Source organism: Herpailurus yagouaroundi, unplaced genomic scaffold (assembly GCF_014898765.1).
Source record: "Herpailurus yagouaroundi ecotype Mexico unplaced genomic scaffold, PumYag 29, whole genome shotgun sequence".
NCBI lineage: Eukaryota > Metazoa > Chordata > Mammalia > Carnivora > Felidae > Herpailurus > Herpailurus yagouaroundi.
This window is the reverse complement of record NW_024412377.1, coordinates 28,027,133-28,051,880: the sequence shown is the minus strand read 5'-3', so window position 1 is coordinate 28,051,880 and position 24,748 is coordinate 28,027,133. Positions and strand designations below refer to the sequence as shown.

General features: G+C 39.4%; 1 long non-coding RNA gene across 1 annotated transcript; it reads left to right on the top strand.

Annotated features, from left to right (window-relative positions):
- The first annotated feature begins 8,882 nt into the window (after positions 1-8,882).
- LOC121043450 (uncharacterized) lies at positions 8,883-17,540 on the top strand. Its single transcript, XR_005796836.1, has 3 exons — positions 8,883-9,149; positions 15,292-15,397; positions 17,301-17,540. It is a non-coding gene; the product is annotated as an uncharacterized LOC121043450 (long non-coding RNA).
- The last annotated feature ends 7,208 nt before the right edge of the window (positions 17,541-24,748 follow it).

The window sequence follows — 24,748 nt, the reverse complement described above, 5'->3', positions numbered from 1 at the left end:
AGCCTGATACTACAGGAAAACCTGGAGCCAAAACTACACCTCAATCTGGTTCCTCCTTGAGTCAAAGGGCTGACCTTTTGTTCCCCTTGTCGGATAGTCATTAGCTTTTGGTTGCTCCTTTTTCTCACGCTGCCCTGGAGTGGAGGGGCATTACCTCCCAGACAAGTTGCCTTCTATCTTGCCAAATGCAATCCTCACAGCAGCTTGGGGACAAGTATGATGACAGAGTGAAGGGAATCTGGACAAGACATCAAGAGCATTCCCTACTGCTATCATACCCAAATCTGCTGAGGGCCTGAGGATGCCCACACAAAGGACAGGGCACAGGGCAGCTCCAATTCACCACAGAGAAATGGAGACTTGGCACCTGCAACATACTCTGGACTTCTGTTATATGAGATAAATTGCAGAAGCCACCTAGACTCATCTTCCGTTCCTTGTCATCATAATATTCTGACTTAATACTTATAAAGAGGTGAAGTTTCACATATTACTATGGTAATAGGCATACTTGGACATAAAACATTCAAACAACAGACAGATATATATCAAAATATGTCCATAAGCACCTTCTCAGATAGGTTGAATGTTTACTTCTTCTGACCTTTCCTCCATAACACTAAGCAATATGCTTATTATATTTCTCGTTACCAATTCTAGGTAGTATTTATTGGATTCTTGCCATAAAACATGAGCAATTTAGTTCATTGAAATTACTTCTACTTTCATGCCTTTCTACCTAATGTTTATCATCTGTGTATATTTCCTTTGTCTTTATTTTGTTATGTTGGGACTTCAAAAATAAACTCATTGCTCTTTATTCTTTTTTTTTTTTTCAACGTTTATTTATTTTTGGGACAGAGAGAGACAGAGCATGAACGGGGGAGGGGCAGAGAGAGAGGGAGACACAGAATCGGAAACAGGCTCCAGGCTCTGAGCCATCAGCCCAGAGCCCGACGCGGGGCTCGAACTCACGGACTGTGAGATCGTGACCTGGCTGAAGTCGGACGCTTAACCGACTGCGCCACCCAGGCGCCCCAAACTCATTGCTCTTTAATGGATTCACCAACTTTAGATGGTTTCTGATTCCCCAGATATAAGGTGAGGCAATGTGTGTGTATGCACCTCTTTCTTGACTCTTCTTCTTGCTTCTAGATCAAAACTTTGCTCAGTTCTACCATTCCCATGTTGTTAAGGTTTATAACAGTTATATTTCTCCATAAGCTTTATTTGTTTAAGCCCACCACTCCAGGTCATCTTATAGGTCTAGAGGTTAGAAGTCCAAATAAATTAAATCAATTTAATCATTACATTAAATTTTGATCAATAAATATTCTGTGGCAGACAAAAGAATGGATTGAAGGGGAAGTGACCAGCACGAGGAATTGTCCAGGAATTGTCTCATCAGTCTGAACTGATGAGAGACCAAATGGGAATATGATATGGGGAGTGAAGAGGGAATGGCAGATTTGAGGAACAGTTTGGAAGTGAAATCAGCACAACATGGTCACTGATGAAAATGGGATTAAGTGAAAAAGAGGAAACAAGTAACATCCCAAGGTTTATAGCTTGGTGAGTGCTGTGGCCACAGATGAGCCAATGGCCAACAAGAGATGGAAGGGACAAGCAGAACTGATAAGTTCGATTTGGGAGACCTGGAGTTTATGGTATCCACGGGGCATTTAAGAAGAAATAGTCAACAAACACCTAGCTGTAGAAGCCTGGAGATTCTTGGGCTAAAGATGCCTATGTAGTTGTCATCAGAGTACTTATTGTAGGTGGTAGGCAAAACCACGGGGATTTCCCAGAAGGAGGTATGTGACTGTGGTAGATCAATAACGGCCTCCAAAAATGTCCATGTCATGATTGCTGGAGCCTGTAAATGTTTTACCTTACATGGCAAAAGAGACTTTGAAGACATGATTAGGGTATGGATCTTGAGATGGGGAGATTATCTTAGATAATCCAAGTAAGTTCAGTGTAATTACAAAGGTCCTTATAAGTGGAAGGCAGGAAGGTCAGAGTCAGGGAAGCAGATGTGATGACAGAAGTCAGAGAGAGAAAGAGATTGCTGGTTTCAATGATGGTACAAGGGGAAAACAGCCAAGGAAAAGCAGGTGGTTACTACAAGCTGAACAAGGCAAGCAAATAAAATCTCCCCCTAGATCCTCCGGAAGGAATCAGCCCTACCAACCTGTTGACTTAAGCCCAGTAGGACTTATTTTGGACTTCTGCCCTCCAGAATTATACATTAATAAATCTGTGTTGATTTAAGCCCCTACGTTTGTGGTAGTTTGTTACAGCAGTAATAAAAGATGAATACTGTGACCTTGTTTGAGTCACTTGACATCTACTTTACTCTGTTAATTCTGTCATTCAAAAAATGTGTACTGAATAGCTACTCTGTGCCAATAAAGTAGCCTTTAGAAACCAACAGAATAGTGGAAAAGAAAGAAACAGAAGTAAATGATTATAAACACAGTGTAAGAGGGGCTGACATAAATGGAGCTTTGTACGGGAACCGTGGGGTCAGACAGGAAGGAGGGGTCGATTTTCTCAAGGATAAGAGGTAGGGAAGGTCTCACCAAGGTGATGAAGCTTAGCTGAGTCCAAGGGATGCCCGTAAAAATCACTAGAGGATCTCTGAGGCTCCTCAAAAAGGCAAAATTCTGAGATCAGTGAGCCCTTTTTAACTGGAGTGACTTATTGCAAGACATTATGGAAAATAGGCAGCCATTCTGGGCTGAAGTAAATGACTTCCTTGGTTACTTTTTCTGAATTTCTCCAATTATCATGACTCACAATTCTCTCCTCTGGATGATCCCTTTGCATAGTGACCTTGAATGTAGTCTATCATTCTTAACAGCAGAAATAATTAAAATTATTCTTCTATCTTCAGTTGGTTGTTTTTCTTCATTTATTAACATATTAGTTTTCTACCACAAACTGAGTGGCTCAAAACAACAGAAACTTACTATCTCAGTGTTCTGGAGGCCAAAAGTCCACAAGTGCACAAGGGAGGCTGTGCTCCCTCTGAGGGCTTTTGCTTCTTTAAGCTTCTGGTGCTTGCTGGCAATCTTCGACATTTTTGGTTTGTAGACGCATTGTTTCAGTCACATGGGTAACTTCTGCTTGCATAACCTCACATTGTATTCCCACTGTGTCTCTCTGTCCAAATTTCCTTTTTTTAAGGACTTTAGCCATCTTGGATTAGAGCCCATCCCTAATGACCTCATTTTAACTTGATTACCTCTATAAAGATCCTATTCCCAAGTAAATTCACATTCTGAGATAGCAGAAATTAGGATTCCAACATGTGCATTTTCTTTGGGTCAGGGGATACAATCTAACTCATCACAATTGATGACAAGTGACTTCAGTTCATTTATATTTATGAATGGACTGGAAAGAGCTAGTATATTAAGAAGCTATTTGGGGGGCGCCTGGGTGGCGCAGTCGGTTAAGCGTCCGACTTCAGCCAGGTCACGATCCCGCGGTCCGTGAGTTCGAGCCCCGCGTCGGGCTCTGGGCTGATGGCTCAGAGCCTGGAGCCTGTTTCCGATTCTGTGTCTCCCTCTCTCTCTGCCCCTCCCCCGTTCATGCTCTGTCTCTCTCTGTCCCCAAAAAATAAATAAACGTTGAAAAAAAAAGAAGCTACTTGGTCTTTTCTTACGCAGAGGAAAAAACAGCATAGAAATGTGATAGTAGATAGGATAATAGCCAGAACAAAGTTCAGGACAAAAAAATATGCAAGGAATGCAAGTAGTGACAAAATAATTTTACCGTTTTTAAACTCATATTAAAATTTCTATTTAAATATTTTTTTTTAAGTTTTCAATCTCACACAGTTGGTGTGTCACTCAAGATTTTTATAAATACAAGTTATTTCATAAAGTAATATTAATCTGAAGTGAGACTAAAAGAAATTACTGATGGATGTGGAACCGTTTCCACAAAAGAAAGCATAAAAGTTGCTGGTGAGGTTGGAAGAGGAAAGAGAGAGAATCAGTAACACTGGGATACCCTGCTTCCTGTCTTAACCTAGACTCTCTTCCAGGTAAGGTGAAGGAAGGTGCAAGAATTCAAAGGAGCAGGAAGCTAAACTTTGGGGGATGCATTTTTTTAGCAGAACATGATTAAAGAGGCTGCCTGGATGACACCGTGTCCTAAATCATCACATGCTGTTTCTCAAGCATGGGGCCACCTTGAAGCACCAGGGCATGGCCAGGAAAGGGACAACAACTCTAAGTTCATCCAACAGAACAAGCTGCAGACACATGCTGATCAGGAGCGCTTTAGATGGAAGTTAAAACAAAAGAAGCACAGCTATGAATTAATAACAGAGACACTTAAGTTTTAATTTTCTTCTTCCAATGTGCTTTCTAGAATTATCCATTTTAAGTATTCCATGTGTATACCTTCATTTTGTTTTAAAATAATAAACAGGACTATGGAAGCATGGAGTCAACTTGAAAAAAATATGTCAATTAAAAAGGTAAGGATAACACCAAGGCACCTTCTTTCGTCTGTTCACTGTAGACTGTAATTATCAGTGAGGTAACACGTGGTCCTTGAATATTTATTAGTTGGTATGGCCCCTAGCATTCTTTGGCTTGTGGCCACATCACTCCGGTATCTTCACATTCCTTTCTCCTCTTCTGTTTTCCTGCTGCCTCCCTCTTAGAAGGATACAAGTAACTGCATTTAGGGCCCTCTGCATTTAGGGCTGATCTGATCTCAGAATCCTTTTTCTTAATTACATCCGCAGAGATCTTTTCTCCAAATCAGGTCACATTTATGGGTTTCAGGGATTAGGAGCTGATGTATTTCGGGGACATAATTCCGGTTACATATAGGGGGCTTGCAAAGCTAAAAACATAACACAATAGTGGTAAACACTCAAGGTAGAATTTAGAGGTGTTAAACAAGGTCAGGTCTAGTGCCATCAGAGTTGGGTTCAAGTCCCCACTCTGTATCTGTTATGTATGTGACTTGGAGCAGGTGACTGAAAAATCTGTACCTCGCTGTCCTCATCTGTAAAATGGGGCCAATATTACCACATCCATGGAAGGGTTTCAGGGAGGAATAAGTGAAATCATGCATTTAAAATATTTAGCAAATGATTTGCAATTACTAAGCTTTCAATATCATCTACTGATAAAATGAATAAGAATAGTTTTGGAAGAGCAGAACTCTGTGAAATTTCCTGTATTATCACCAATTATGCTCTTTTACATTTAAAATTACTTCCTTGTGAATTACAGAAAAAGGTAGAGACCCGCTGAGTACTTTTAGTCTAAAGAAAATACATCAAAATAACCTCTACAGAATAATAGAATCAATACACCAGAAGCAAGAGAAGCCACGGGCAAAAATCCTGAATACGAACGCATGAGGACTTCAGCCTAAATCGTTTGCCTCACAGAATACAAATACAGAATCAATTTCCAAGAAAAAGTACAAAAGCAAATAGTAGAAAAGCTTTTAAACTGGTAGACATTAATTGCTTAAAGGATGATAAAGGGGAAACCATAATTTTAGATTAAAATGGAATAAAATGATACAATTGTTAGTCCAAGCAGCTCTTTTTTAGTGCCCACAGTCATTACATTTTTTTAAAAAAATAGTAAGGAATAATACAGAAGAGAAAGATCCTGTAGAATTCTCTCACTTCTTTAAGGCAGCAATTTGTGAAGCTACCCAGGATGGTGAATGTTGTCATCGAGTGTGAGTGCTTTCATGCTGGTGAAATAGATTTCCTAACCTTCCTTTATTTTTAATTTAGATTTGGAGAAATTTTTGAGAGAAAGACAGGGGCTCAAATCTATAGAAAATCAACTGTAAATCTGCTCTTGGAGAAGAGAGTGTGGGTGAAGTTCAGGTGAATGGACAGGAAGTCGATTTGGGGGGAAGAGTTCACCAGAGAAGCACCAATAGTCAGAAGGACAGAATCAGCTTTACCTACAAAAGGGTTGCATTGAACTTGAAGTCCAGTTTTCTCCTCTGAAATCATGTGTGAATGGCCATGTTTTGTGGGAGAACGGGATCTGTACGTGAAACTCTTTTTTTTTTTTTTTTTAACAATAATAAAAAAAAAATATTTCTGGTTTAAAAAGTGACCTGGTTCCCTCCAGGGCGAGCAATTGCACAAACGTCCACTGAGTCTGGTCCAGGGGTTAAGGAAGGGAAGGTAAAGGGGATTGCTACCCCAGTCTCAGGGCCCCAACTCTCCAACTCCCCAACCCCACTGCATTTTATAAAACGCTCCTCAACCTCTTGGAATCGGTGGTTTAAAAAAATGTCCATGCAGGGGAGGGGAGCCCCTTGAGGAAAGGAAGGTGGCCACCTGGGGCCCTTTGGTGTAGGCGCAGAGGCGTGGGGCGGAAGGGAGGTGCTGAAGGCTCACACGGAAATCTCATAGGTGGTACCACCCACCCCTGACACCTTCTTGACTCCACCCGTTGTGGGGCTGCTGAGCAGAGGCTGGCCTGGGCCAGGGGAGGCAGAGCCTATACTCTTGGGCCGCCCGTTGGATTTGTTGTAGGCGGTCTTGAGCTGTACTTCATCTTTGGGGGTCAGTAATGGCTGCAAGGCTACTTCCTCTGCCTCGGAGACACCGGGTGGGGCTCAATCCCACTCAGTTCCACTCTTACCTTTGGCAGCTCGTATCAGTTTTCTTGTTAATTTCTTTGTCTACCACAATCACTTCTCTGACACCAAGTTCTAATGAGGTTCTTCTTGTTGCTTCCCTATAACTGAATTACTGACAAGCCACCTAGTGTATACATCAGCATACGTTTTTATTACAGTGAGCGCCATTACTCATCCTAACAGGAGAGGCCAGGTTGTGAAAAAAACAAAAACAAAAACAAAAACAAAAACAAAAAAACCCTCCTAACGACTTCCCATGCTGGGAGAGTTCGATTCAGCAAGTCTATTACAAAACTCAGGAATCTGGATTTCTTAATTCTCTTTAGTGACTTCATTTATATCATGTTTTCTGATCATCTAAGTAAATCAGTGTGCAGGTTAGTATAAGAACCTTCTCTTTAGAAGAGTGATATATACTACTCTTTAAAGAGACACTATATTTCTGCACCTTATGACTTCTAGTGCCCTGGACATGGTAATATTTATACCTTGTGTGTATGCGTGTGTGAGCACATGTGTGCATTTTCGAGTGTGTGTAATAATGCCTATTTACTTCCAAATATTTAGAGACATCTTGGGGCACCTGGGTGGCTCAGTCGGTTGAGCGTCCGACTTCAGCTCAGGTCATGATCTCACACTCCGTGAGTTCGAGCCCTGCATCAGGCTCTGTGCTGTCAGCTCAGAGCCTGGAGCCTGCTTCAGATTCTGTGTCTCCCTCTCTCTCTGTCCCTCCCCTGCTCATGCTCTGTCTCTCTCTGTCTCAAAAATAAATTAATAAAAGCATTAAAAAAATCTGTCAAATATTTAGAGACATCTTGATTTAGACTATTGGTGAAAATGAGAAAGCAAAAAGTAAGCCTCCTAATAAGTCAAAAACTTTACATTTGTTTATTTTTGATAGAGAGAGAGCACAAGTGGGGGAGGGTCAGAGAGAGAAGGAGACACAGAATCCCAAGCAGGCTCCAGGCTCCGAGCTGTCCCACAGAGCCCCACCCGGGGCTCGAACTCACAAACCGCGAGATCATGACCTGAGCTGAAGTCGGACACTTAACCGACTGAGTCACCCAGGTGCCCCAATAAGTCAAAAACTTTAAAATTATTTGAGAGCTGATTCAAATGACAAAGCTAGACTATTAAAGATAAAGCAAAAATAACAATGGAGTGATGAATTAGTCTAGAACGTCATAACTATCCACGTTCTTAATCTTTTTCACTTCCTTATACTCATGACATTTTATGGACTGCACGCATTTTTGAAGCTCTTATAATTCCTTTATTTATTTATTTTTATTTTTTTAATGTTTTATTCATTTTTCAGAGGGATACGGAGAGAGAGAAAGTGTGAGAGGGGGAGGAGCAGAGAGAGAGGGAGACACAGAATCTGAAGCCGGCTCCAGGCTCTGAGCTGTCAGCACAGAGTCCGACGTGGGGCTCCAACTCACCAACTGTGAGATCATGACCTGAGCCGAAATCAGATGCTTAACCGACTGAGCCACCCAGGTGCCTCTAATTCCTTTTTTTAGATCAAAGTTGCCAGTCACTATAACAACAATGATAAGAATCATCAGAATACTAGCAACAGCTGACATCATTGAGCATCTGTTACTTTCCAGGCACTATGGTAAGCGCTTTACATATAATTTTATCTAAATTCACAACTACCTTATCAGAGGGATATTATTATTCTTTCCTTTTTGCTGCAGAGGAAACTGAGGTACCACGCAACTGAAAGGTGGCTGGGCTAGGTTGATCCCATGAAATCTTATTTCAAAACTTAACACTTCTATTAAATGAATAAAACCATTTATATTTTAAAGAGATGGTATCTTAGAGCCTGAGTTTATTTGCAACTTTGCAAAGTTTTGTCTCTGGACCAGACTTTTGTTAGTTCATGCATTATTTGTACTTTGCTTTCCAAAGGAATTTGAGTTGGTTTACAAAAACAGACACACATTTGCAAGAGGGAAACAAGCTAAGAACTAGGATATTTAACAACAGAAGGGAGTATGATTAGTTCCCACCAGAAGACACAGTTGAAATGAAGCGACTGTGATTCAAAACCAAGTCTTGGCAACTGAGACATAAGAGCGAACAGCATGAGTTTGCGGAATAACTTTCTATTTTATGAGTGTAGTGGGAAGACTTCTTGAGATATTAATCTTGAGAATGTTTCTTTTTTCTTACCCTTCCCAACCTTTTCCTTGTTGGTCTGAGACACTCCCCCTCCCATGGCTTTGAAGGGAAAAGTTGTTGTTGGATCGTAAATGCAAAGAGAAAAGCAAAATTATGTTCAGTAATCGTTTTAATTTCCATACTGGGTTTCTGAGAATCAAAAGGGAAGCCTTGCAGGAAAAATTTTGCCACTGAAATGAGTAGAAAGAGAAGAGAATTGTGTCCCATCTCTGGGAGGTTGCACGAGGGCCGTTGTCTGGAAGGATGGGTATCATGAAGGAGGAAGCAAGAGATCTGACAGAGAAGGTCCTGCCTGCTGCAGCCTGGTGAGTGCTGAAGGGCTCCCCTCTGCTCCTGTACAGAGGAGCCGTGTCCCCTTTCAAAAAACTCTTTGGGCGAGGGCCTTCCCTCTATAGCCGCCTGCAAGTCTTCTATGGCCCATCCAACAGAAGGACCCCCTTGTGCTACTAGAGACTTGTCCCAAGAGAAAAACAGCTTTGCCAACAGCCTGGGACACAAGGCAGAGTCCTTGATCCTTAGAGGGGGTGGGAATGGTGTGAGATTAAAAAACAAACAAACAAACAAACAAACAAAAAAACATAGCACAAAAACTAAAGGAAACAAGGAAACCAATCCTACACTATTACCAACATAGGAGGAATTTAGTGCTTGGGCTTGGGTGATGATCTCATGGTTCGTGGGTTTGAGCCCCACATCAGGCTCTGTGCTGACAGCTCAGAGCCTGGAGCCTTCTTCAGATTCTGTGTCTCCCTCTGTCTCTGCCCCTCCCCTGCTCATGCTCTGTCTCTCTCTCTCTCTCTCAAAAATAAATAAACATTTTTTGAAACGACATTGAATATTGCCATAAGTAATATGTCCTTTTATATTGCATTTTCACTTAAAAAATCACTTTCACATGGGATTGAACAATGTAATTTTTTGAAGGATGCAGAAACACATTTCAACAAATAATTTCTTATTCCCTATATTGAATTGTGGTTCAATAAAGGCCTTTGTATAATAAGTTAAATCAGAGAAGTTCAGATATGTTTCTTTCAGGCTACTCACCTTAAGTTCTCACTTGAAAAACAAACAAACAAAAAAAAAGAAGTTCGCAGTTATGCCTCAGAATCTCCTGGAAGGCTTATAAAACCAGATCGCCAGGCTCACCTTCAAATTCAGTAGATCTGGGGTGAGGTCCAATAATTTACATTTCTAACAAGTTCCTAAATTCTGTGCTGCTGGTCTGGGACCACACTTTGAGAAGCATTGATTTGAGGGGCTTAGGAACTTGAAGCTTTAGCATATCCCTTAAGGTTTGTCACAAATACCAATGGCCTCACTTTGAGTGGGCATTTCACAAAGGCTGGGGTTAAGTAAACACATATTCGTACTTTCTCTCTGGGTTAGGCAATGGCCCAGGTTATGCATTTAAATCCTCACGACAATCCCATCAAGTAGGTAATATTATTAGCCTCATTTTGCAGGTTGGGAAACAGAAGGACAGGGACGTTCAGTGACTTGTCCAAGGTCACACAGGTGGTAGATGACAAAATGAGGGTGTGAAGCCAGAGCATCCGTTTGTGCTTGTAACTATGATACACTGCAAATCACTGAGGTCCCTAAACTGTCCTGGAGCCACAAGTACTTTCTCTGAGCCCTTTCGATGTAGAGTATGTAGATGGAAGATTGGCCTCTTGCTGTGATAACGTACTACAGCATTGGAGATGGAAATTCGGCCAGCTGGTACACCAACCTCTGCAGGAGATGTGACACAGAAGACTTGTAGGCAGGAGCAAACTTTTCTAAGTTTGGAATTTTATACCACTCTTTCCTGGGACTTGAAACCTTCCAAGGCTTCCCTTAACACTTAGACGGCGATCCCAACCCTCCCACAGCCTGATCGGACATCCCCTCGACCTCACTCCTCCCCGCCCCGCACCTGTCCCTGCCTGCAAGCCCTCTCCTTCCACATTCCAGGCTCTGCCCTGGTACGGGCTGGCTTCTACCTCAGTAGATGGCAGTAGTGGATGGCACTGGTGGGAGAGGGGGAAGGGAGGTGCTGGAAATGTCACCCCTAATTTCTCTGACCTGTCTCCTCCATGTCTCCTGCCCTTGCTGGGGAAGTCCAACTTCTGCTGCACGGCCCTGCCTGTGCCCTGGTACCCCTGCACCCTCCCGTGGCACTCCCACCTTGCAGTTGCTAATGGCTTCTTGCCATGTGTAATCTTTGGGTTGCCTCACCATCCCATCTGGATTCCAGCTCTCCTACCATCCATGCAACCAGTTCTACACATTAATTTCCTCTATTTTAAAGTTCATTTACCTATTAATTTTGAGAGAAAGAGAGAGAGAAAATGTAAACAAGGGAGGGGCAGAGAGAGAGAAAGAGGGAGAGTATCCCAAGTAGGCTCCACAAGTGTGAGATCATGACCTGAGCCAAAATCAAAGTCAGACACTTAACCAGCTGAGCCATCCAGGCACCCCTAATTTTCTCTATTTTAAATGCATTAAGTGATTTTTGCTTTCCTCATTAGACTGTGACTGGTACAACCACATTTATCTTCTCCAGTTAACGTGGATCTCTTTCTTTTCCTTAGGTACAGGTGAGTTCCTGTCCCAGGATATTTGAACTAGCTGTTCCTTCTATGAAATGCCTGTCTCTTAGAAGTTATCATGGCTTGGGGCGCGTGGGTGGCTCAGTCAGTTAAGCGTCCGACTTCAGCTCAGGTCATGATCTCGCGATCCGTGAGTTCGAGCCCCGCGTCGGGCTCTGTGCTGACAGCTCAGAGCCTGGAGCCTGTTTCAGATTCTGTGTGTGTCTCTCTCTCTGCCCCTCCCCTGTTCATGCTCTGTCTCTCTCTGTCTCAAAAATAAATAAACGTTAAAAAGAATTTATCATGGCTCACTCTCACATGTCATTCCAGTCTTGGTACAAATTTCACTTTCTCAGAGAGCTTATCTGATCATCCTGTCTAAAGTAAATTACCTGGTCTCATTTTACCACATTTTTCTGTTTAATTTTCTTATGACATTCATCACTAACTATAATGAAACTGCTTATTTATGTGTTTACTTATTTACTGACTATCTCAGGATGTAAGCTCCATGAGAGTGGGTATCTTGGGTATCTTGTTCATTACCATGCTTCGATATCATGCGTAGGGCAATGTCTAGCACTTAAAAAGTATCTACTGATGGACAGACTATCTGAGAACCAAGTGATTAAATTAATGAATGTAGCTTCAGTGTAATGACCCTATGAGGGCAAATAGGTAATGCCTTGAATGCCAACTCTGATCAATCAGTCACGTCTATAGAGAATGCAAAACATCCTGGCCTAGAGAATTTTGAGGATAGGTCTTACCAATGATCTAATCGAACCTTAAAAGAATTTTCATCCGATGCCTGGAGCAGGCTGCATTCTGGGAAATCTGTTAATGCAACCAGCACACTGGTCTGCATTAAACAGGAAATGTATCCTGGATAGCTGAATGACTTAGTGACCTGAGTTCTTTAACACTGTCCATCTAAATGCTAAAGAATGTCTGCCTACCTCAAAATAATGGTTTTGGTTTTACATGTTGGATAGTGTACTGCTCTTTCTGATAATAATTGGTGGTCAAGTTTCAACTGTTTCTTCCAGCAACTGATGAGACATAAAGAAGCCTATGTATCTTCCTATATGCTGCTGAAGCAGAGAACCTGCACGTTGTTTGTTTGAAAGTGATACCAGGAGCTCCAGTGGCACAATCGGTTAGCATATGGGACTTACACAAAAGTGATACTATGAAGGCAGAACATTTGGAATATATATAAATCTCAAAAAAGGAGATTTATCCAGAGAAAATCACTGTTAATGATTTAGTACAAAACCTTCCAGTATCCTTTCATCACACCATATGCATTATTTTCACAAAAACTGGTTCTTTTATGCATACTGTTTCATAACTTCCTTTTTTCCCCACCAAAATATATTATGTACATTTCCCCATGCTGTTGGAAAGTCTTCTAGCAGACTGCCAAAAGAACCACATTACATTTCATCATAATGCTACACATCATATGGATTTAATTATTTTGCTATTGGTGAATTTATAGGTATTTTCGTTTCTTAATGTAATATATAGATCTTTAACATTCTCTTAGCTATAGATCTGCACAAATGCATACTCATTCTTTGAAATATATTACTTGGAGAGCAATTTCTATGTTTTCTCCTTCATTAAAAATTTTTGCAATTTCCATTGAGCTATGTATCCACGTTAAAGTAATTCAGACATTATTTTAAAATATTAGATTCTGTGTTCTATGCTTTTCCTTTAAAAGCATTCTTCATGAACTTAATTTCATTTTATTTCTTGATCCTTGGATGGATGTCTTACAGTTATTAAAGAATGGTGAATAAATGGGTGACATATTTTATGAGCCCTTCCAAAGATGAGTGTAGGTTTTAGTCGCCCTTCTGGGTGATATTCAGTTTGGCCTGGGACAACGTTTGGTCACATTTCCCCAATTGCTCTAGAATTTTCTTGCATATGGTTCCTCAGAAGAAAAATCTTGGCATAACCTAAATTTTTGCTACTTATAGGTTATGAATATAGATGTAGATGCAGATACATAGACAAGATATGTGTAGTTTTAGGTATAGCTATAAAGATATGTTTTTGCCTAGAGATTTTGCAGACCATTTGTCTAATCCTTGAAAATAAAAGTACTGGAAGATATATTTAGGTATAGATTTCTTTTCATTCATTTTGCCTGGAGGATGGAGAGCTTAAAAATACATCTGTAGATATGTTTAGTTCTGGTAAAGTTTCTGATTATTATTTCATAGGTTTTGCTCTTCTTTATGAATAACCATTTTAGTTTTCTTATATTGACTTTCTCTCTATTCCATGACTAGGCTCCATCCTGTCTTTGCATTTCAGGACAGCATCCCAACTCTCTATTTCAGCTTTTCACATCATGTGTTTTATCCCCTACAGTGTGGGTTTTAATTTCTTTATTATATGTCTAGTTTTTTGGTAATCTTTCACTACTTTATTCTTCTCTTTCTTCATCTTGAACTGTTCCCTTCTTATTTTGCCCTGTTTTCTTCATATGCCTTTCTCTTTCTGTTTTAAGAAGTCATATCAACTTTTATTTGATTAAAGTGCCTACGTCTGTTAAAATTTTCTTCTCAGATTATTTGTTTATGTATTCTCACCAATGTGCTTTGCTTTTCAGTCTTCAGAAAGCTTTGTGTTTTCCTTTTTCTCCTCCACCAGACCAAGGATATAGATTTTTTGCTTTGCTTGCTTTCAGCTTTTGTGCTGGTCAAAATCCATTCTCAGATTTGTATCTGGAGGCCAAGATGCCGAGACAAGTCCCAATCCAACTACCAAGTTTGGGCAGATGATCATTTTTCTCCAGTTTTGTCCTATTGTCTTTCTTCTTCCACAAATGATTATTTGATATTCTGAACAATTGAAATTGAAGAAACACTATTCAGAGTTACTAGATGTTCTTCCTGTCTTTACCCTAATGCATGAGCTTCTACACCTGGAGAGCACATTAAATTTGGAATTGCAGCATTTAAATGCACATCGAAAGGATGAGGGTGGGAGCAAGACACAATTCTCTCTCTGTCTTTTGAAAACCAAAACATTTGAGGAAGAGAAACCAACCCCAGCCTAGTCATCTGGTTAAAACCAGTTGGTGACCTGATTCTAAGGGCACATAGTGGGAGATGTTAAAAAAGTTCTTCCCTGTTTTTATCCTAGGTAACCTATAGTTCAAGAAGAAAAACTGGACATACCATTTCCTTCTGGACGCTCTAGGGAAGAATCCATTCTGGTGCCTTCTCCGGTTTCTAGAGGCCACCTGCCTTCCTTGACCCCTGACTCTTCACCTTTAAAGCACATCACTTCAACTTCTCCTTCCAATGTCACATCTCCTTTTCTGACTCTGATTCCCTTGTCTCCACTTCATAATGACTCTTAGAATTATATTGGGCCCACTTGAATAATCCAGGATAATCTCCCCATGTTGACCACTTTAATGTAATTACATCTGCAGAATCCCTTTTGCCAGGTAAAGTAACCTATTCACAGGTTCCATGAGTTAGAACATGGACATCTTGGTGGGGACATTTTTCTTTCTTACCTCAACCCTTTTGCCCTTATTTTCTAGGTAAAATTATGCATAGAATATTATCAAATATACCCTTCCCCAAAATCTCAGTGTTGGTATAACTATATTAGCTCTCTGTTGCCGCATCATAAACTACTGCCAAAGTTAACAATTTATAACATTTATCATCTCACAGTTCCAATGATCAGGAATCTAAGCATGGGTTAGCAGTGTGCCTATGACTGAGTGTCTTTCATAGGGTTGCAACCAAACTATCAGCTAGAGCTATGCTCACATCTGAAGGCTTGACTAAGATGGGGCTCACTTCTAACCTTACCTCTGTGTTGTTGGCAGGCTCAGTCCCTTGTTTGAGGGCCTGTCCACAGGGATGCCTCAAGCATGGCAGCTGCCTTCTACTGGATGAACAATCCAAGAGACAGCAAGAGAGAATGTGATCAAGGTGAAAGCCCACAGCCTTTTTCTAACCTTGTCTTAGAAATGATGTCACATCACTTTGCCATATTTTGTTTGTCAGAAGTGAGTTGCTACATGCACCCCATATTCAAAAGGAGAGGGTAACACATGACTAGTACAAGGTAGGGATTATTAGGAGCCATCTTAAACGCTGCCTAACACAGACACCCTAATACATTCAGCTGTGTGGACTTTCAACGACATAATTACACAAATCTTTCTCTTCCTCTATTTCCACTTTAGCATCCCCTAATTTCAGATATTAAATAGTAATTCCAGAGTATTTTGAAATATTCTAAGTGAAGGAATTTCTTGACAGTCTGTGCAATTATTTCATTTGTGAAGAAGAAAAAAATGGCCTCATTATGGGCTTCAGTTTTATTTTGACAATGTTTTTTTTCTATTGACAATAAAAGCTGGAGAAAAATAGAACAATTAAAATTATTACCCCAAATTGAAATAGTCTAGTGGATATGTTCAGATAATAGATAAATAAAAGTCAAATTGGGGGTGAAATATCCCTCTAACCTTAAACCACTGAAGTCCTATCCCATAAAAGACCATCGCCTTTGTGTCCCACAGTTGAATTAACTATTTACTTATTTCAAATAACGGATGATATGTAATACACATTTCTCCCATCTCTTATTATTTCTCTCTCTTTTTGAATAAAGCTACTCAACATAGGGATAATTTTTATCACTACAGGAATGATCTAAATTTCAACATACATTTTTTTTCAGTGCATTAATGAGAGTTTTGATTTGAGGAATTTCTGTGCTCATCCACCAAAGCAAAGTTGTCAGTAATAATTAATTGTTTATTCAATTTTAGTTTTACTATGTTGTTGGCACCTCATTTCAGAAAATATAATCCTGGCATTTAAAGTCAGTACATATTGTGTGTTTACATATCATTTTTTCCATTATTAAGGAAACAATAAAAAAGGTACGATAGGAAAAAAAAAAAAAGACAGGTATTGGGAGTTTGAGGCTAGAAGGCATAAAATATTAAACACGCTCACCCAGTTGAAGTCAAGGTGTGAAATATGGAGAGGTTAAAGGGAATAAAAGACAACCTAGTAATTGTAACCATTCTTAAATATAAATGTAAGTACAACAAATTTTATATTAGAGGTGTTGGTTAGAGGTTTGAGGAGAATTCTATGTTTTAAATTCAAGAAAAAAACTACTTAAATAGAGGCATTTAAAATTGTTAAGAGAGACAGGGGAAAGGTTATGCATCTGTATTATGTATTTAAAAACTTTTGCAGGTTTTCTTTTAAAATGAAACGTTTATTCTGTTCCTATATTCTGTCTGTTATTTGCATCTCTTTTTGAATAATTCAGGCCACACTTAAACACCTCCAGGCACATAGCAGTATGTTCCTTAGGAGAAAGTGACTGTGTAATAATATTGCTTCTATATAATCAGTTTACCCTGTAACATCAATCAGTAAGTTCTAGTTGCATTATTGGGTCATAAATATTCCTTTCTAGAGAATGGACTCTTATGACCTAATTTGAGTTAGGTGTTCTATCTTTGACTAATCTGTGGCTCTGTGTGTGTGTGTGTGTGTGTGTGTGAACTGTCACGCCATATTAAAATGAACACCATCAACCACATAAATGAAGTGAGGAGAGGAAATTGAAAGGGTTGATCTCTAAAAAAAAGGGGGGGGGGAGGGAGTCTCAGAACTCAGAACAAAAGGAATGTGAAGTAAATAAAGCCAGATTTTCCAGAATAGCATAATACCTTTAAAATATCTGAAGATAATTATGAGTTTTCCTACAAATCTTCCCTTTCCTAATTTTTGTATCATGAGCTTTTTAAAAACATCTTCGTAGGATTTTGAACCCCCCATCTTTCTTAATTTTTCTAAAATCTAGGGCATACCTTTCACTGGCTTGAACTGTGAGATGAATGTTTCCTTCCAGGCCCCACCATTTCTCCTTTGGTAAGTGAAGAAATTATTCCTATGGACAGGACCTGCTTTATGTCATTACACAGAGTCCTGTGCTCAGAAATGGCCCACATTTTTCAAGTATTCTGCTGTCGCCATTTTTTTTTATTACTTAAAAAAACCATTTTTTAATGTTTATTTATTTTTGAGAGAGACAGAGTGCAAGTGGGGGAAGGGCAGAGAGAGAGGGAGACCGAATCCGAAGCAGGCTCCAGACGCCAGCTGTCATCAGGGCCCAACGCAGGGCTCCAACTCATGCACAATGAGATGATGCCCTGAGCTGAAGTAGGGAGCTTAACCGCCTGAGCCACCCAGCTGCCCTTCTTCTGTCACTGTCTTGAAATTCTTAATAAGTTTTGAACAAAAGGCCCACATTTTCATTTTGCATGGGGCTCTGATAATGGTGTAGTTCTTCCTGCATTCATAATGGAAAATCACCTATTTGCTGTCCCTATTTCCTAGGAGGTAAAGTTGACTACAAGGCAAGTTAGGAGATTTTTAGGTTTTTCTCACTTACCAATACTTCCAGAGATGTACGTTATGTTTAACAACTTACTCCCATAATCATGCTTCGGAGTTTTTGATCAAAATCCAACTCCAAAACATTTCCCTAAAAAAAAAAAAAAAATCAAAATTGTTTCCAACAAAAGAATAATACATTTTTATTGCAAAAAAATGGAACTAACAAACAAGACATTTCTACAATTCATAAACAAGGAGCTTTAATATTTTATTAGACTTTCTAATGATTTGGTTTTCAACACAATTATGATGAGTCAGCATCTACCAACTTTGTAAATTAATAATTTCAATGGTATTTTATTATAAAAATATATATTCTCTTGGGGCGCCTGGGTGGCGCAGTCGGTTAAGCGTCCGACTTCAGCCAGGTCACGATCTCGCGGTCCGTGAGTTCGAGCCCCGCGTCAGGCTCTGGGCTGATGGCTCGGAGCCTGGAGCCTGTTTCCGATTCTGTGTCTCCCTCTCTCTCTGCCCCTCCCCCGTTCATGCTCTGTCTCTCTCTGTCCCAGAAATAAATAAACGTTGAAAAAAAATTTAAAAAAATAAATAAATAAATAAATAAATAAATAAATAAATAAAAAATAAATAAAAATATATATTCTCAACTTTTAATAAATGGATCCAGGAAAGTCATAAAAATATATATTTTTAAAGTTGAAAAAAAAATGAATCCTCCACTCGGAAATAGCAACTCTGATAATTTTGAATATTTTTCCTAGACTCTTTTTATCTCTGCATATTTTTCATGATGAAATTGTACTGTATAACTAATTTCTAGTCAAATAAGTATTCACAAATAACAAATCAGAAAAACATCTGAGAGGGGCTCAGTAACAGATTTCACTCCTCCACCCTTCAATCTCACCCTTCAATATTCAGTTTCCTAATTGCCGCTGCTATTCTCTTTGCACTCTTACTTACACACTCCTGATTCACCCTTTGAACCACATGATGTCTCCACTGGCATCTATGGGGTTGAGGCCAGGGATGCTGCTAAACATTTTACAATGCACAAGAAAGTCCACTCCTCCCCCCACAATCCAGGGGCTCCAGAGTGGCTCAGTCAGTTAAAAGTCCAGCTCTTGGTTTTGACTCAGGTCATGATCCCACGGTACGTGGGTTCGACTCCTGCATGGGGTTCCGTGCTGGCAGTGTGGAGGCTACTTGGGATTCTCTCTCCCTGCCCATCCTCCGCTCATGAGCATGCTCTGTCTCAAAGATAAATACATAAACTTAAAAAAATAATAAAATAATGTTTTTAAAGCCAACCAAAATGCTAGTAGTGCTGAAACTGAAAGACTAGTTTAAATAATTCTGGATTTACCACCTGATGCAATTAGAAAGGAAAAAGAAATGAGAGGTAGAGGGGCACCTGGGTGGTTCAGTCGGTTAAGCCTCTGACTCTTGGTTTCAGCTCAGGCCCTGATCTCACAGTTTGTGGGTTCAAGCCTCATATCTGCTCTGGCAGCATGGAGCCTACTTGGGATTCTCCCTCCCTCTCTCTCTCTGCCCCTTCTCTGCTCTGTCTCTCAAAATAAATAAATAAACATTTTTTTTAATGAGAGATATAAATATTGGAAGGAAGACACACTTATTTTTGCAGAAGATACGATTATGCACTAGTCCACCAAAGGAAGCCATTTAGAACACTATTGATTGATTATAACATGTAACAGAAAAAGAAAGTGTACTAAAAATACAAAAAAGTAATGTGCATTACAACTTGTGATATTTTAAGGTGTCAACCACAAACCAAATGTGTACAAATGAGCAAATGTTAGCATTTATTTTTTGTAACTTGTTATTTTTTTGCAGTCATTTTAATTTTTAATCAAATCTACTTTTTTGTCAACAAATGTGGTCTGGAATTAAGTTTTCTGCAGGAATATGCTCTGATGTTTCAGAGGAAAACATTCTGAAGTAGTTACCCAGATTAAGAATCTGGCTTGTAAATCAATAACACTTCTTCCTTCACTGAGAAAGTCTGCTATGAAAAATAACAGCTGACTAAATAGTGTGCTCACTGATGCTGTAAAAATTGTGAATTACTTAAAGGCTAATGCATTAACTTTGACAACATTCTCTTTATTCTTTTACTGTATGAGTTGATCATAAACACGTGCCATTGCATGGTGACATAAAGGGTGGGTTCTTCAGGGAAAAAAAATCTGTTGAGAATATTTGAGCTATGGAAAAATCTCTTTGTGTTTTGGGTCCCAACATTTTAAAGACACAGAATGGACATCCAGACTTACTTTTCTCTAATATCCTCTGTATTTTAATAACTTTAATGCTTCCATGCAAGAAAAGGATGCAACATGTTTTATGATGACGGTTAAAATAAAGGAGCAAAAAATGAAAGTAAAAAATTTGGAAGAATGGTTTCTACATACCACTGTGACATTTTTCATAATTTAACCATAATTAACCATGAAGTAGGTGATGATCTCAGTATTGCACACTTGCAAAAAGCAATCACTGAAAATTTCCAGAATTGATAGGATGCTTTGAATGTTATTTTCTGTCAAAAGTTCATTCTAGAAAATTTATTAGTTTTGAATCCACTTCTTTTAATCAGAAGATATTACAAATTTGTAACCTTTTTTTTTTTTAATTTTTTTTTCAACGTTTATTTATTTTTTGGGACAGAGAGAGACAGAGCATGAACGGGGGAGGGGCAGAGAGAGAGGGAGACACAGAATAGGAAACAGGCTCCAGGCTCTGAGCCATCAGCCCAGAGCCGACGCAGGGCTCGAACTCACGGACCACGAGATCGTGACCTGGCTGAAGTCGGACGCTTAACCGACTGCGCCACCCAGGCGCCCACAGATTTGTAACCTTTAAGGTAAGCTGTTGGAATTGAATATCAATGAAAATTGAAGATGGATTTTGAAAATACAGCTTTATTTTGAGAAAAAAAAGTTACAAATGATTATTGAGAACTTGATGACATTGCTTTAACTTCTCATTGCCATTCCCATGAACGTACTTCTGAAAGACAAGTTGCTCTTGTATGAGTGTTGTTAAAATAGTTTAGACATCTTTGCCCCATGGTGAGTGGTGTTGTCAGTCCAACCTCAAGAAGACATGCAAAACACAAGTTTGCTGGTTACATTCAAAACCTTAAATATTGATAGATATGGTCATTCAAAATATATGTATAGGTATTTGCTATTAGAAATAAACTGTGGTGAAGGACTAGATTTTTTACAATGAAGCACTGATCCAAAAAGATGAAAAAAATAAGAAAGTTAACAAAGAGACTTTCCCTCTAAATGTGCTAGGTCCAAGTGGTTGTTAAATGAGTTCTTTCAAACTCATGAAGAATAGAGGATGTAATATTTAAATAGTTCCAGAGCATAGAGAGAAAGGAATGACCCAATTCCTTAGAAGGATCATCATAATAAGATCATCATACTAAGATCATAACAGCCCTGATGTGAAAACAAAGAAGAAAAAATAGAAAATTACATTTAAAAAATTCATATAAAATAAATTCACATGATATGTTTCTAAGCACATATTAAAACAACTCCAGAATAAAATGATAATTCAATAATAGAAAAACTACTCATTTAAATAATACAATTCATGCACCATATTAATAGGTCAAAGGAGAAAAAAAGCATAAGGATTATAGTAGATAGATGCCAAATAGTCATTTGACAATGTTGAGCATCCATTGTTGATGTTTAAAGATAGGAAATGGATGGGGCGCCTGGGTGGCACAGTCGGTTAAGCGTCTGACTTCAGCCAGGTCATGATCTCGCGGTCCGTGAGTTCGAGCCCCACGTCAGGCTCTGGGCTGATGGCTCAGAGCCTGGAGCCTGTTTCCGATTCTGTGTCTCCCTCTCTCTCTGCCCCTCCCCCGTTCATGCTCTGTCTCTCTCTGTCCCAAAAATAAATAAACGTTGAAAAAAAAAATTAAAGATAGGAAATGGAGATAAATGGATACTTTTTGGTATACATATATTAACAGGAAAGCCAGACAGTCAGACACACACACACACACACACACACACACACACGTCTCAGGCTGAAAGTCAGCATCATGCTGAATGATGAAATGTTCCTAAACTAGGAACAAATCAAGATCTCCTATCACCATTATTGTTTAATGTCATTTCCATAAATCTCTCTTGGAGAGATTTGAAGCTCTAATATAGATGTGAGTGTGGCAAATTGAATAATGGGTCCCTAAAGATCTTCTTGGGAGCTGTGAAGATGCTTTATTATATGGCAAAAGGGAATTTGCAGATGTGATTAAGGTAACAGAACCTAAATGGGGTGATTATCCTGGATTATAGATGAGCTTAATCTAATCATGTGATCTCTCAAAAGCACAGAACAAGAAGTTGGAGACTTCCAGTGTGAGAAGGATTTGACATACTGCTGCTGGCTCTGAGTTGGAGGGGCTTGCATGCAAGGGCCTGAAAGAGACCCCTATGTGCTAAGAGTGACTCCCAAATGACAGCCAGCAAGGAGACAGGGAACTCTAACTGCAGGGAACTGGAGTCCACTGACAACGAGCTGGGAAGCAGACGCTCCCAGAGCCTCTCCCCAAGAACCCCATGAGACAATACCCTGATTTCATCTTTGTGAAACCCATAAAGGAGAAACCAACCCAAACTCCTGACCCACAAAACTGAGATAACACACTTGTATTGTTTTAAGCTGCTAAATTTGTGTAATTTGCTACATCAATGTTGCGAACTGAGTTGTATTCCCCAAAAGTAATAGGCCTAATCCTCAAGGTGACTGTATTTAGAGACAGGATCTTTAAGGAGGTAATGAAGATTACTTGCGGTCTGGAGTGCCTGGGTGGCTCAGTGAGTTAAGCACCCGGCTTCAGCTCAGGTCATGATCTCACAGTTCTTGAGTTCCTGGACTCTGCACTGAGAGTGCAGAGGCTGCTTGGGATTTTCTCTCCTGCCCCCCCCCCCCCCCCCCCCCCCCGCCCCCCCCCCCCCCCCTCTTTCTCTCTCTTTCAAAATAAATAAACAAAATAAAAAAGATTAATTGTGGTCACAAGAGTGGGATCCTAATCCCTATAAGAAGAGGAAGAGAAGCCAGAACCTCACTGCACCACTTCCCAGCACAGAGAAAAGGCCTTGTGAGGACAAGAGAGAAAATAGCCATCTGCAAACCAAGGAGAGAGGCCTCAACAGACACCTTAATCTTGGACTCTTCCAGCCTCAAGGACTGTGAGAAAATACATTTCTGTGGTTAAGCCCCCCACTCGGTGGTGGGATTGTTACAGCCGTCCTAGCACGGAGCAGACTAACACCGGCAGTAATAGAAAATTAATACACTTAGTGACAGCACCGATTCGGGGCCGAGCCTTACGGTGTGAGATATCTGGGTTTGTTGGTTTATTTATAATTAGTTGACAATCTATTCTTGCAATTTCAAAATTTTATCTATGTGATCAAATGTATCAGTTTTTATGGCTCTGGATTTCATGTCTTGCTTAGAAAGGCCATCCCCTCCCCAGTTCTCTCTCTCAAAAATAAATGAATGAATGAATGAATGAATAAATAAATAAATAAATAAATACAAACTTAAGAGAAAAATAGAAATTAGTCTTGGTGGGAGTATTGACACCAAAGAAATTGGTGTCTGCTAATTGCTACAAATCAGTGCTTTTTTCCCCAGGAAGCTTTGGCTCCAGGATTCAAACTACAGCACCAGTTAGTCTTCCCCAAGCTCTGGCCAGTCATATGGGAGAGAACGGGGGACAAGAAGCTAAGATAATCTTCTTGTGCCATCATTAAATAATATTTACAAAGATTACTCAGAGGAAGATTTGGATGCTCCTGGAAGGCTTTTTCAATGCTCAGATTATTGCAATCTTAAGTTTGAAGAGGTTTTTTTTTTTTTTTTTTTTTTTTTGGTAAAATAAAGATAAAAATGAGTAGCTTTTATTTTAATAGAATAAATAAAACTCTGAGCTTAAAATATTATACAAGATCATTTTGATAAATGATATGTCTATTAATAGGTAATGTTAAATAACTTATGTTAAGCCCAGACAAAGGAATACCATCCAGTGGTCTAACAAGTGTATATGTGCTTGGCATAAAAATTATCATTAAGTAGAAAAAGTAAATAGCAGAAAAATGTGTATCTTATGATTACACTTATGTATACAAAAACTATCGAGAAGAGGTATTGGGGGATCCTCTGAGGTGCTGATGATGCTTTATTTCTTGATTTTAAGGGTGGTTATATAAGAGAGTGTTCAGTTTGTGGCAATTTATGACACTAAAAAATCATGCCTACCTTTATATGTGTGTTATACTTAAAGAGTTTACTTACAAAGGCATGTGTGTAGATATTTATGTGTATAATTTCTTAGAAGAAAATTTAGAAATAAACAATTATTCATAGTGTTTTCCTCTGGCGAGGGGGGTGGCCTTTGGGAACTAGTGAAAGGACTCTTATTTTCTACCCTTTATGTTTTGTATTGTTTGAATGTTTTACAGAGAGTATATATTATTTTGTAGGGAGAAAAAAAAAGTGTCCCCAAGGAACTATTTAAACAATTAACTACACATCTATTCACTTCACCTTGAAAATTGATGTGTTACTTTCTACATTCAGCTGCTTCTTGTGTTCTATTAGAAATTCCAGATGGTGGGGAGGACTACATCCCCCCTTGTGATTTAGGAACACATGAACAAAGGTGACACATCGGTAATGTAAAATCTGTGTGACAGCCTTCTTCAGAGGAGTCTCCTTTATCTTCAAAACCCAAGTAAATTACCTGAGTGGATACGAATTCCATTTTGTGAAATCTTTGTTGAGAGGCGAATGAATAATTGACCAGAAGCCTGCAAGCCCATGCGTTGG